Genomic DNA, 14,898 nt, shown 5'->3' with positions numbered 1-14,898 from the left:
CATGCTGCAAGCACAGCCTGCCCAGCTTTTACAGGCTGCAGGAGTGCTGAAAGGTGCTGCTGCCCATGCACCACCACGCCACCCTGCCCAGCTTCCACTGCAGATAAAAAGCACATTTTGGCTGAAGCCGCTTTCAGCCAAGATTGGGAGCTCAGCCTGCCTGGTTTATGTTGTGTACAAAGGAGTTGGAGAGAGCTTGTGCCTGTCAGACAGCACCTTCTCCAGCTGATTTGATCGCTGTGCTGCCGGGTGCGAATGCTGAGCACAGAGCACATCCTTCCTGCAAAATCCCATCCTCCCGGGAGCTCCTTCCCAAGGGACCCATCAGGGATGGCAGCAGCACCACACACCGCCCAGCATCCCACAAGTGACAGACTATGCAAATACGCCCCCATTTTGAAGAATGTGGTCTGAGGCCACCAATCTCAACTAACTTCCAAAGGTATCCAGTAAGTAAGCAAGTGACAGAGTCAGGCACTCACTCCAGGGTCCAGTGTTTTGGGAAGACATTCCTCAAGTGTGCCAATATCCAAGGACACTGCTGAGCCCAAGCTGATGATAACCAGCAACCACATGCTTCTTGACAGAGCAGCCTCTAAACAGTTAATCTGAACTAATTTCCCTCTCTCCACATTATTCTAACAGGCACTCATTGAATTCAAACAGCTCCTACAGAGTGCCAGAATTAGGACCTGAAGAAGCAGCTCCTTCCCTGAAGCCAGATGTGGCCATTTCATCACTCATTTCCAATCTTGCCAGGAAGGTAACACAGTCCCCAGTCCCCAGCTGGCCCAAAGCTGCCAAAGGAAAAGGCGTGAGGATCCTACCAGCACAAACTGGTGCAGCAGCTGGATGCATTCATCATTACCAATTTTCATCTAAACTAGTCAGATAAAACCAAAAAAACCATGTTGAGTAAAAATGCCTCCGGCCAGGAATGCTAAGAAATACTACATCTGTCTTTAAAATTAATAACAAAAGGAGAAAACATAGCTGTTTCTACCTCTGTTGAGGGGAGAATGTCATGCTTCCATGAGCTGGACTCTGGAAATGGAGTTGAGCCAAGCTGAGGCTGGGCAGATGGACTGGACACATGGCTCATTTACCAAAGACAGGGGCCTAAATTGCTCCCCTCCATCTATACTTCTGCATTTAAAGTTTTGATCTTCACCGTGTGAAATACACAACAACCACAGTATGACTGTACTGACTACCATGTGAGCAGCTTCATTTTGCAGCTGAAGAGATACAGCTATAACCTTAGGGTAGCTTGGTCATGACAAATGTTACTTCAACACAACCTCAGCCTGGTTTCTTAAGTAATTCAAAGCTTCCACCTGTCAAATATGAAGTTTTTCTCTATTTTTTAGGATTCCACCACACGTTCACTTCATGGTAGACACTTTTAAAACACAGCCATGAGAAATGTACTGCTCTTAAGGCAGTAGCACCTACAGCATGAGAGCTCCAGACGAATCTCCCACACGGTGACAGCCTCGAACGCGTTCACTCCACCAGTAACTGCAGACGTTTTGAGACTCTGCTTCCAGCCTACACTCTTTATTCCCACCTTCCAGGAAGGGTGCTGTTCCCAGTGCTGCTGCGGAACAGAGGGGTGAACGTTCCTGAGCTCCAGCAGAGCCGGCTGCGAGCTCCGCCTCAGCCGCAGTTTGACACAGCCTGCACAGAGCCAGCGAACGCCGCACCAGGAGAGACGAGAGCTCGCAAACTGGCTCCTGCCAACTCTGCTGTAGGGGTGAGAGTCTCCAGAAATAAAAACAGCCATATCCTGATCCCTGGTGCTGCGTTAGAAATTAATTTATGTTTAAACACCATTACACTAGAGGCATTTTTTTACCAACTCTGCAGTTGCCCTCAGTGGTAGGCAAAAATTTTCAGTTCAGCTGTCATGAGCTCTAGAATGTGTATTCAATAATTAGTCCTCTGGTAGTTTCTTCTGGCTGGGAAACAAACGACAAGAAATATAAATGGTTCAACAAGAAGAAATATGTAGAAGCCAGCCTTCTCCAGAAACAGCTGCCCATAGCACATTACTGCAACCTAAGGGGAAAGCTCTCAGCAGGATGACTTGCAGCAGGAGAGAGATGCCTTTCTAACTATCTAAATGACACATGTGCTGATGAAAAGCCCAGGACGGTGCATCTGTGCCACCCTGGCCACCCCTGCTCCTCCTCACGTGCTGCTGGAGAGATGCATTGTACAGTGCAGGCCTGCAGCTGTCAGTCTGGCCAGCAGAGATGGGGCTGAGCACACCACGTGCTTCTGGGCAGCTCTTCTATAACTGGTTTGCTTGAACAAACAACAAGCAGCCAAATGTTTCAATATATCCTTAGGGCTTTCTAGAATAGTTTCAAATATTCTGATATCTGTGGCAGAAGCAAAACATTCATTTATATCCTAGGCAATTGCTGAGAAATGGGAAACATACACTATAGTAGCAGGCAACTTTAATGTATTCTATGTTACAAAACATTTTCAGTCAGAGAGCTCAAAGGTCATTAATAGATTTTCATATGTTTACCGACAGCAGCAATTTCAGGCTCTGTAATTTTAAAACTGCATGTCAGTCTCTCCACTTCCAGCTGTTATTTTAACATTAGATAATGAACACAATGCAAAGGTTACACAATCACTTGAACCAGCTTATGCAGTAGATCCAGTCACACAAATAATTATTAAATTCTAATTACACATATATTACCACTCTTGTTAGAACAGCAGGGCAAATCCTCTTTTATAGAGAGATCAACAGTTTAGAAAAAGAGGCCAGAAAGGTTATTCTTTTAATGTTACAGAGCTGCTCTTCTCTCTCCCCCCATCACCTAAAGCACTGTTGATTTATGAGTCTCAGAAACAACACCTTGTTAACACCTCACCAGTCAGTGCACATCCAGCCACCAGCTCCTGTTCCACTTAAGTCCTTCATAGATCCCTAACACAGACACTGATGCCTACTTAAAATATTCATCCTTGATCAGAGAGACAAAAAAGCATTTAGTGGATACCCAGTATCCTGTTTAAATATGCTGGTTTTTCTCTATACAACTACTTTGAAACTGAGAAGACATCCTCCAAAACTTAAGAGATTTCTCCCAAGGAGAGTGCTGTTATCCAAGCCAAAGCTTTGCAAGACATCAGGCTTCCATACCATAGGTTTTTATTTTATTTTAATTTTGAAGGAGGAGAAATAATTGTAATCATCTGATCTGACTCTTTTATCATGCAGCCAAATGAGCAAAGTCAAAAACTGTGGTCTCAGGGAAATTTTGGATGTGCACTAGCAAACTATCCTCTTACCACATAAGAAAAACAGCAGATTATGTTTTGCTCATCTCCCTCAGTTTTTTTCCTCTCTATTCCCAGGCAGCGCAAAGTGTTACTCGCTCTGGTTTATTCCGCCCCAATCCAGCTGTCAGTCACACAGCATGGAACCTCAATGGGAATTGAGGAATCTCAGCCCCAAGATTTAGCTTTGAAGCAGGACAGACCAGCAATGTCCCTTTGTGCGACTGAGGTCTCCTGCGGTGACAGCAACGCTACCCTGGCAAAGTGATGTCTCTCTAATCCCCAGTGCATCCTTAGCCAGCCATGAATTTCACACTGGGAAATTCCAGGCTTTGACATTAAATAATTCCAGCTGAGGTTTTCAAAGGGTAAGAGATAGGAGTCCAATCCCATCACATTCCAATAGGAAGCCCTTACGGTTTGGTTTATTTTCTTTTTAAGAAGGAAACCCATATTTCATTCTCATTTCCAGCCCCGTTTCCTCTGGGACATGAAATTGAAAGCAAGGAACGGAGGGCAAGTGCGGTGCTAATGGGAAGAGAGACTTCCGAGAGACTGACAAATGACACCACCAGTTCCTGGGTACATCAGCTCACAGTGGGCCATACAAGAAGGAACAGATACATCAGCACATCCATTACTGTTCCTGAGGAAAAGGAGCCTCTGCACTTTGCCTGGTTAGTCTCACTTGCCACGGAGGAAGAAGTAACCAAACAAACCATCAGGACAGCACACAATTAAAGCATAAAAGCGAACAAACGCAGCAAGCTGCAGTGAGGAGAACATGTGCAGAATGGGAATGATGTGATCCACTCAGCCAGGCATGTCAGATACGGCCTGGGGCAGGCAGAGCTGCCAGGACAACAACCCACTGCAGAGACAGAGCTCGGCAGAGCAGGTGCTGTCACTCACTCCACGCTCTCTCACCAAATCCAGAGCCAGTGCTCCAAGTTTTCATCGGCTTTGACACTCTCTTTCCATTATGTTTAGAGGACCTCAGTCTTCCCCCAACCAAGAGGTGCTAAGCTGGGTCTCTTTACAACCATTTCCTCAATTCCCATGCTAAATTACAAGTTTCTCTTAATGCTTGGCTTTTAGATATAGAAACTTTCAGATATAAAAAGCTTTCAGATACAGAAACAGATATCTGCACTTCCCAGATCTGAAACTGAAATCTGGCTGGCTTGTAGGACATTTTTCTTCCTTACTGGAACAAGACTTTGTCAGTCAGAGACTAGAGAAAGGGGCATTCATGCAAAGTTTTCCATTTGCTAGTAGCCCTCAACTTTGAAAGACAATAGGGAATTAAAATATGATACAGAGCAGCAACTCTCATCCCTGCTGACCCACTCAAATTAGTTAAGAGTGCTTGAACATCTGATTCTTGTACATCTCAGAGTTCAACTTTGCCTCTCATTTTCTGTTCACAGCACCTTGTGTCAACAGTAAACATCACAGAGGAGAAATACAGGTGCAACACACAGCACAGGCATAACCCTTTGGCAAGAACCAAAAACCCAGTCAATGTGAGAAGGGTTAAGACAGAACAGATGCAACCAGAGACTCTGGGGAACAGCCTGTGTAGAAGCAGGGTTTCTTGTGATTACTTCTGTCTTGTAGTTCTTAATAACCCACATCACAGCTGACATCTCCACTTCCTTATGTAGATAACCAGAAACAGAAAAGCTGACATGGCAATTATACTGTACACGCACACACAGCCTAACAACTCTACAACAGCACAAGCAACGGAGAACAAGCACATCTCACGTGTGAGATACTTGGTCTAGAAGTTGTTTTAAAAACTGCTCATAAAATCAGGTACAAGTTGCAGCACAGCTCAAACGTGCAACGACACAACTTTCAAGATGAGAAAGATCTATAAAAGCATTTTACAACTCCTGTTTGTTAAGAAAGCTCTAATCTCCATCACAGCTATAACCCAGGGGACTCTTGGTGCCCACCTATTCCCACAGCACATCACACCCGAGCAGCAGCAGTCCAGGCACGAGTGAGAGGACCCCGGCCAGCAGCGCAGGGAGATGCTGGGGTGCAGCAGGCCAGCGTCCCCTCTGCCACCTCCATCTCGGGAGGCTGTTGCTAAGAGACAAAGCGCCACGGATGTCTGCAAAATCCTCCAGCTCTGCCCCGCAGTGCCTCAGCCCCATTCCCAAACCCGGCACCCAACGGGTCACAGCGTCTCTCCTGGAGCCTTTGATAATCTTGCTTTTGTGTGCAAAGCAACTCTTGTCAAGGAATTCAGGGAGCCCTATGATAGTAAAAACTGCTGATAAAAAGATAATATCAAGAGTACTCCATTTCAAAAAGCTGATAGAAGGGCACAAGGGGAAATTTCACACAGCAGAAGTGCTCGCTAAAGCAGAAAGGGGTTTAAAAACACAGAGGTTTTGAGGTATTTGTTTCCAGTGAGGGATCTGGATTTTGCAAGTTCCCCACTGTGACCGAGCAAAATTGTAAGCACTGGTTCTCAGGTTTCAGCAGACTCTGTAAAAGCAGGTGACTGAGACACTAGCACTCTTTTTGCAAAGATATCAGAGGCAAGTGTATTCTTAAACCTTACAGATCTGGGCTGACAATATTAAGGCCTTAAAAATCAGAAAGACCGGCTTCAGTGTGCACCCATCCCACAGAAGGCAGCAGGCCGGGGAGTGCAGGGCCATGTTAATTAACACGTGCTTAATGGCACTTAATTCCCCATCTCTCTCCACACCACATCTCTCTCTCTCTCATTGATACAGATGGGGTTTGTGGCTTTCACATCCCATTAGCAAAAGTCTGCCTCTAGGAAGAAAAAAAAAGCATGCAGAGAAGGTGAGGGAAAGTTCTCTCATAATTTATAAATAACATCACCATTTGGCTTTTATCAAGCTTTTCTCATTAGCAATTCTTAAAGCACAACACAAAGGGAGTCAGTATTTTGACCTCTATTTTTACAGAATGAGAAATTAACAAATGCAAAGCAGCTCGCCCCAAAATCAAACATCACTTCTCTGGCAAATCTACATCTCCCAGCTCCTAATCATACTGTGCTGCAGGAGAACCGACAGTCAAACAGTGTCAAAATCTCCTTCTGGCACTGGGAAAGGTTTCATGGTGGTGGTAGAGCGCAGATTTTTCTAGGACACGCAGTATGTGCAAATGCAGATATTAGCTACAGAGTGGGCAACAGGTGGTATCTGTACAGCTTCAACCTTATATCCCTTTGAGTGTCTTAGATGAAATCAGCTTGAGAATAGCAAGGACAACATGATCAATATATTAAGTCAAGCTGTTTGTTACCAGAAGAGCAGAACTGGCAGCACTTCTTGGCTTTTGAAACATGACACATAACCTGGCCTTTCTAATGCGCTGCTTTGGATGGCACCCAAATCCAGCACCATCTGGCCAGCATGGGCATGTGTATACAAAGAGGACAGAAGAGACTCCTGGCTGACAGATAAAGTGACATATCAGTGCAGCAACATGGACTCCAAATCTCTTCAGCCTTTGCAAAGCCAGCTCAGCAGGCTGCAAACACAGGGCCAGTTAAATTACTTCAGGGCAATAGCAGGGCTGAGAATTTCTCATGCACATAAGATCCAGGTAAGCATTTGTTTTGTTTGTAGAAAATATTGCCAACAATAAAAAAAAAAAAAAAAAATCCAACAAAACCAAAAAACCCAAACCAAACAAAACCCACAAATAAAGAAACAAACGTCAAACAAAAACGCAAAAAGTTTTTCCTGGGGTAGATTTGAAGCAGAACATTTCTTCTCCTGCCCCAAAACTAATCCCTAAGTTTAAAAGCCCAGTTTTTCCACCTCTATTTTTACACTCACTCTTGCATGACGGTCTCCTGGCATCACACAGCAGACAAAACCAACATGTTATTCCATGGCTTAGAACTTCTTAAAGCTTGGCCTCCCAGCCATGGCATAGGCCACTCCTTCCTTCTCTCCTGCTACCAGGATACAGTGCACTAGATTCTTCTAGTTTCAGTTTCTAGCATTTCAGGGATGATTTGGCAGTAAGGAAGTGAGATTACTTAGGTAACAGCATGAATTGCAATCTGTTCAAGAGAACAAGTGGGATGTCTCATACTGCATCTACCATCCAATTCTGCATTCACCTACATGGTTTTATGCAGCTGTGAACTCCACTGAGACAAGGAAAGTCACAGTGGTGGAGAAGAGAGAACAATCATGATCTCAGTTATGCCAACTCAAAAACCCCCCAGGAATCACTGAGTAATCGGACCAAATGCCTATTACAGTTTAAGAAAATACAGACAACCTATCCACTTTCTAAAAACCCAGTATTTTACACAGAGTAGTCAAACCTTGTTCTGAGCCTGACCTGTTTTTCATTCACTCCCAGAGATCACTGGCTTTACAGAACAAGCCAATTATCCCTTGCTCAGTTTTGCAGTGATAACACTGCCAGCACAGTGCCTTCTCCCATCTCCAGTCCCTAATGCCCGGCCTCTGGTTTCAGGATCCAGCACTTGCCTCAAGCCTGAACCGTGAGGAGTGGTTCCAGAGCCAAGGAACATGGGGAAAGGGGCATGGAAAACCAGCCCCCTGCTCCCACACAGAGCCCAGCCTGCACCCACCGCTGTCCCCATGCAAAGGCTTCATTCAGGCAACTTCCACCGGCTCTCAGCACACACTTGCTACTTCCCCTTATCTAATCTTACTTTCTGGTACTTGACAGTATCGAAGGTCCGGCATTTAAAGCATCTGGAAGAAAAACAGCCTGCAGAAGCAGCCGGGGAGATTAGAATGAAGACGCTAATTGTCTCTGCTGGCCAGTGAGGAGGTGCTGGTGCAAGGACCAGCGCTCTCTGCAGCCTTGTCGGGCTCCCACCCCTGCTACCCACCCCAGCTGTGCCCTGCCCTGCTGAGAACGACCTTGAGAAAGCCCTTTTCCTTCATCAGGGAGGCACCCGTGATAACTCAGAATTCCTTTGTCAGTCCCTGCCGGGACACCAGCACAAACACCTGGGCAGCAGCACAGCGAACTGGAGCAGTTTGCTGCCCCAGTTCACCAGGCAGCCCCAGCACTGACACCACGCAGAGACAGCTGAGCTTGGGAAGCAGAGGACGAGGTGTCCGTGACTGCCCCAGTCAGCAAAGTCACTGACAAGTTTGGAAACAAGTGATATCCTGAGCTTAAGTTGAAACATATTGTGTGATGAAGGAAGGAAGAGACAGGAGACACAAAGAGGAACTGAAAAAGAGAAAGTCCCTTGTTCCCCAAGCACACCAAAGCAAAAGTCATTAGAAAAAAAAAAAAAAGGCATTTTAAGAGGATGCATGGGATGCACAAGAAAAAAAATCCCCAAACAAAACAACGACAACAAAAACAATCTACAAAACAGATCATTACGTTTTGTTCAGGTTTTACACTTCTAAAACTTGGTAGGTCAGGCTACTGATACAAAAATGCATGTAGAAAACTCCTGATACATTAAAATCAGACATCAGTCACAAAGCCACTTACTTGCATGAAACCAACCTATTGCCTTCTGTACTTTTACACATCTAAACCAAAGCACTTCAGTAATAAAGGATTTTAAATCCCACCATTATCAACGAAATACTAATTCCCAGGACCCACTTTCACTTTTTGTTTCTGTAGAACCACTAATTCTTTAGGGCTCTCCCATTCTTTGCTGTACCTTCCTCATCTGGTTTCCCTGTCCTTTGCTATTTACTGCATTACAAACAGTTTGGAAGATTGGAAAGCACAGTATTTAACATTTTATAGAAACATCTGCCAACAGAGCTGCTAAACACTCTTGTAAGAGAGACAGAGATGTTTATTTAGACATGCTGCTGACGTTTCCTGTTGCATTTTGATCCTGAGGCATATGTAGTCCTTCCAAACAATTTAGCATGTACTGTGGAAGCACAGTTCTCAGAGAAGTGCAGCTGAAAGTAATTGAGATTGAAATTTCAGGACCATCGCAGGAAAACCATTACCAAGGCTCCTCCCAAGGCTCCAGGCAGAACAAGCACCTGGCAGAAAGGCAGGCACAAGGCATCTGGAAGCACAAAGTTTGGGGCTTGGGCAGGACAATTTAATGGCTGGCTCAAGTGATGCTGGTTATGCTGGCCGGTACCACAGGGCTGCCAAGTGCAGTGACCTCCTTCCACAGCCCGGCACACCATCTGTGTAGCAAAACCTGCAAAATGCACACGCAACACCGACACATCTGTGGCACCGCCACCAGCCACTGCCACCAGCAAGCCACTGGTCACCACACTGAGCCAGCAGGGCGATCCCTCCAGCCATGCCTCAGCACTGATGGCTGCAAAGGTGTGCCCTCAATGCACCTGGCTCTGTGACCTCGACTAGATTTAATTACAGCTCTGATCTGACTCCTCCCTGCCCTTCTGCTGGAATTTACCACCCCACAAGTACAGCTGACAGCACAGAGCTTATCCAGCCCACAGCCCCTGCAGTTCACAACCTGATGGATTACTGTAAACTATAAATTGATCACAGTTAAATCACTTTCAGCTGCTGCAGCAGAAGCCCACAGGGAGGATGAACCCACGTCCCTCATCTCTCTGCCCTTGCTTCTTATGTATTAAAAGAAGAGTAACCCTTCACTACAAAGTTAAAACCATTATGTTGGGCTACAGAGTTTTCAGACGGGCTGTGTAAGTACTTAAGGAAGAGAGTGCTTTATCCTACATCCAGTGAAGAAAAAACCCCACAGTTGCAGCAATCCGAAGAAAAAGAGAGAATCCCAAACACCCTGCTTTTGACATCTGATCCCTAGAAGCAAAGGATAATACTTTCAACAACAGATTATGAATCTGTGTATACAGAAAGGATTAATGCATACAGCTTGTTGGTTACAGAGATGAAGGAAACTTTAAAAAAAAAAAAAAAGAAAATGAGAACTGAAATTTAAGCTAACCACACAAAAATTAAGGGTTTATTATGGGTTATAGACTTAAACAAGCAAGCAAAGTACTGTTGTGCACCAAAGGAAGAGCAAATAATCTACTCCAGCTGAATTTACTCACTCAGAAGTGTGGATTTCATTCTCCCCCCAAATAATGCTTTTGCAGAAGTTGATTTTACCTTGTGTTTGGGCCTACAAAACAGTGAGGAAACAGCATTTCATTGTTTTAAGACCCTCATAACTTCTTCATGGGGGAAAGTCGATCTTTGCCTGCAAAGATTGATCCATCACAGTAATGGATGTCCCATTCACTATCTTTCCTTCTGATGCAAGTTTTAAGTTATTTATGTAAATAACTACGCTGGTTGCCCCCATCTGACTTCCACAGGGAAACATTTTAACCAGGAAGAAAATAAAAACCAAAAACTGGAATATTGTAAAAACTTGCATTTTCTGCAACTACTTTCAACAAGAACCAGCCCAGGAATTTTCTTTCACTTGAAAAAGCCTCCTTTAATAGTGCTCAGATTCTGCACATATTTGTGTAGAGCACATTGCTCCAATTAAAAAAGAAATGGCATTGCTAGATCTATCTACATGCTTATAATTACTCGGAAAGAAGTAGGTCTTTTGGTTTCTTCTTCTAGCTCCAGAGGTTTTAAATTCTTTATAAAGGTCAAATCATCTCATTCAGAAGTGATGATGAAGTTCCACCAGTGTTTGACTGAAAAAAAGGTCACCAAATCCAAATGCTCTCAATATTCTTTAAATAAACTCACAGGCCTTTGCTCAACTGTTAAGGATATTTAAGGACACTGCAGTTAAAATGTATATACTTTATCTCCAGTCACTCTTATCAGCCAGAGGTTGCATTAAGTGGCTAGAAACCTGAATAAGAAACTCCTATCGCTGCACCTTTTTCTAAGTTCCTTGTACCACAGGGAACCAAAAAATCCTGATGCTCTGAATATGCCATGGTGACTTATGATTTTAGTGATTGGAAGGATGTTAAGGGAGGGTAAAAGAACAATAAACAGAACTCCATGTCTGAATCTCTCTATAACAGGTTAGCACCATCTCAGAGATTCATAGCAGTAACTAAAGAGCAAACACTGTTTTAAAAGCAGCATATGCACTCACACAACCTGATGCACTTGCCTTTATATTAATCAGTTCACACGTACCACTGCATTTTCCTTTTTTTGATCACAGACACCATCCCAATAGATAAACTCAGAGTATAATTGATTTGTTAAATAAATGAACCAGTACATATCCAAGCTCAAGAAACACAGGACTGAAATTTGCTCAGTCCAACAGCTACAAGATAAAATATGGGTAGGTCAGTTTGTAAAGATCTCCAACACACATCGGCAGTCAACCTTTGTGCCACCAAGACTTGCAAAGACTAAAGGCATCAGGCACAAGTGACGAGGTCACAAACTAGTGATATTTACAGGTTACAAATTAAACATGACTGAACTTCTCATCAGCTTCAGACCACTCTGACCCCCGTGCAGAGCACAAGTGAACCAGACACAAAACTGCAACCTGAAGTTGCCAACAAGCAACTTCCAAAATCTGCTTTTCTTCTTCACTGCCCAGGACCACACGTCTGGATTCATACCACAGGGGTAATTTACAAAGTGACAGGAGTTGGGGAGTCTTGAAAATAGCTCTGTGCTCACCTCCCTGCAGCAGGGGTGGTTGTTTCACAGAATTTTTATCAAGTTGCTCAGACAGTGCAACATACCTTCCCTTTCCACCTTCCCTTCCTGCTTGATCCCTGGAATATTTCATTCTGGACCTTTCCATAAGATTGAAGTGTATAATTTGAGGCTGGATGTACAGTCACACACACAGAGTTAATCCCAGCCTTTAGCCAAGGTAAAAATAGGTAAGTCAGTAGAAGGGAAGTACTGTGAAGAAGAGAATGTAGATATTGGGAAGGGAATAGTAAAGGAAATGAAGTTCATTTTTCAAACAGCTGGGCTAAGAATGTCATTCTTTTGAGGGTAGTGAGGGAGTTTGATGCACACATCCCCCCCTCCAGTCTTCATGCACTCTAAAGAAAAGAGATCTGGGCTCTCAAGCAAGTTTGCCCACACAGAAATCAGCTGCTGAGCAGCCAGAAACACAGGCCCCTGTGCAGGAACTGGGGCTGAGCACACTTCACATCACACCACATCTCCAACGGGAGCCATCAGTGCCCCCCCAGCTTAAACTTTCCTTATCCCAAAAGCTCTTCCTGGCATGAATTATTTTAGGCACAATTCAAATGCCTTCCTCTGAAATCACTTCCAAGGACTCAGAACCAGAAAGCCCCAAGCAGGCTCTCAGGTAAAGCACTCATTTCAAAGAGCGAGCAGAAGCACAAGGTACCTGCCAGCTGAATTATTTAGGAGCCATGGGCATGGGATTTTCAGCCACTGCTTATTGCTGCTGGGGCAGTGCCTTCACCTTCAGGACAGATAACTCAGTGCTGGGCTCAGACTGACAACGGAAGAGAAAGATGCCTTTGTGGTAGAACAGAGTCTCTCTCACGTGGCAAAACTCAGGAGCTGAAGGTCAGAAATACAATACTGTATATATCAAACAAGAGGGCACACACCATTACAGGCTTGTAATGAGAGTCTGATTTCTTCCACAGCAAATTATAAATATACCACCGCTAACAGTTTGTGTACCCCTTTTTTTATAAGGATTTCTGCCAAACTTAGTGCTTATAAAAACAAGTGATGCAGAATTGTTCAGAGCTTCATCCAGACACATTTCCCCATTAAGCCTTATTAAAACACATTCTCTAATTCAGCCTTTACTCAGGGAAGCTTTCTGACTGCCAGATGAGCCACAGATCATTTGTAGCGTGAACTAGAATCCACTAAGAATTCGTCTAAAACCAAACTCATTTCCTCTACAGGCTGGGGCCAAGATTTGCATTAAAGTCTCTGGAGGCAAAAATCCTACAGCATTATAAAGCATCACTGGCTGCCTGTTTGCCTTCCTAGCACAGTTTTACATTTACTTGAAATCCATGTCTGTGTAACGGTAAAAAATTAGTAGAATATTTCAGATTCAAGAGACAAGAGCAAAGGGTTGCTTTGAAGGTGTGTGAATTGAAAGTTTAGTACTGTTTGCATTCATCAGTGGATTTGTTATAAAACAAAGTCCTGAAATGAATTCATAGTCATTTAATCACAGTAGCTTTGATTCACCTCTCAGCCACAAAACACAAAGGTATGTCAAGATTCTGTATTTCCAGGACTTAAAACACATTGAAATCCCTGGATAAGAGTTAACACCCTTTTATTTCACTAACTGAATGAGTAATTTCACTAAGAAAATAGTCACAGGTGCAGTTTCACATCTCTATGTATTACGTTTACAGGAGCAAGGGCACTTGCCAGTATTAGCAAGTCTTTTTTATTTTATTTTGGAGGTTAAAAGCTATCCTGGATATATATTCATTAATAAATTTTGATAATTTAATCACTTAATTTATAAACCTCGTATCTTTCCTTTACCCTGTAACTTCTGGTGGGAAAACTGAATCATACACAGTCAGACTACACATGAAATCAGTAGACAAGTCAAACCCAGAATCACAGTTCGTAGACATTCCACACCAAGCCTTGTTCCTTGGGGCATTCTCCCTCTGAAAATTTGGCTTACATTTTATCTATCCTATTACCTTAGGAGAGAAGGCCACCGCCAGCAACAAAATAAAGCTCAGCAGTAGAGGAGCCCACTTAAACCAGGAAGATGTTTAAAGTACTGCTGAGCAGATCCAAGGGAAGGCCTCAGCTGTGGAGCAGACAGCTGCCAGAGAGGATGGCAGCAGCGAGGTGGGCTGCACGAGACGGGGTGGCAAAGGAAAAATCAAACATCACGAAGGCCAAAGCCGTCCCTGCGATCTCAGCGTTTCCCAAGCTGTCAGTAATGAGGCTGCTGCTGTCACTTACCCCTCCTTCACTCCCTGCCATCAGACACTGATAGCACGCCTGTCACAGCCATCGCAGAGCGGGAGGCAGAGATGACAAATCACAGGGAATACGTGTCAACACAATCAACTGGCCTGAAGACAGACAGCTGGTGCGCAAATTCCACCACAGACAGTATCGCTTGTGAAATCATTCCAAGGCATTTTTAGCAAGCGCAAGCTCTCAACAACAGCCCTGGCTGCTAAAAATAGCCCGCTGAAGACTTGCTCCAGCATTAATAACAGTGCTGGCTAAATTTGAGTCATGACCCACTCGGTGACATATAAGCAAAACAAGCACAAGCCTCATAAAGAAGTAAGAGATTAGAGTGCTTAGAGCCCCAGCAATTTTACTGCACCAATATTACAATGTTTTCTCAACATCATCACTGTCAGTTGTTAAGAGATTTCCCCAAAATCCTGGATCGGGAGGGAGGCAAGCAGGATCCTCTAGAGCGAGGTCAAAAGCAAAAATTCAGGTAACTCTTCAGCACAAACATCAGTGTAGCTCAATGCAAACACTCCTCACTGCAAACAAAAGGGACCAATGCAAAGGTGCCAGGTGTCCTCATCTCTCCCATTTCAAAAGTTCCAACTTAGCATTCATCAGTTTACAAAATACAACTGCAATATCATGGATAAAACAGCAAACACTGCTTCCCCAATGGTTTTGAATCTTGAGAAGCAGCAGCAT

The sequence above is a fragment of the Corvus brachyrhynchos genome, unplaced genomic scaffold (genome assembly GCF_000691975.1).
Source record: "Corvus brachyrhynchos isolate BGI_N302 unplaced genomic scaffold, ASM69197v1 scaffold114, whole genome shotgun sequence".
Lineage (NCBI taxonomy): Eukaryota > Metazoa > Chordata > Aves > Passeriformes > Corvidae > Corvus > Corvus brachyrhynchos.
This window is presented reverse-complemented; position numbering follows the sequence as displayed.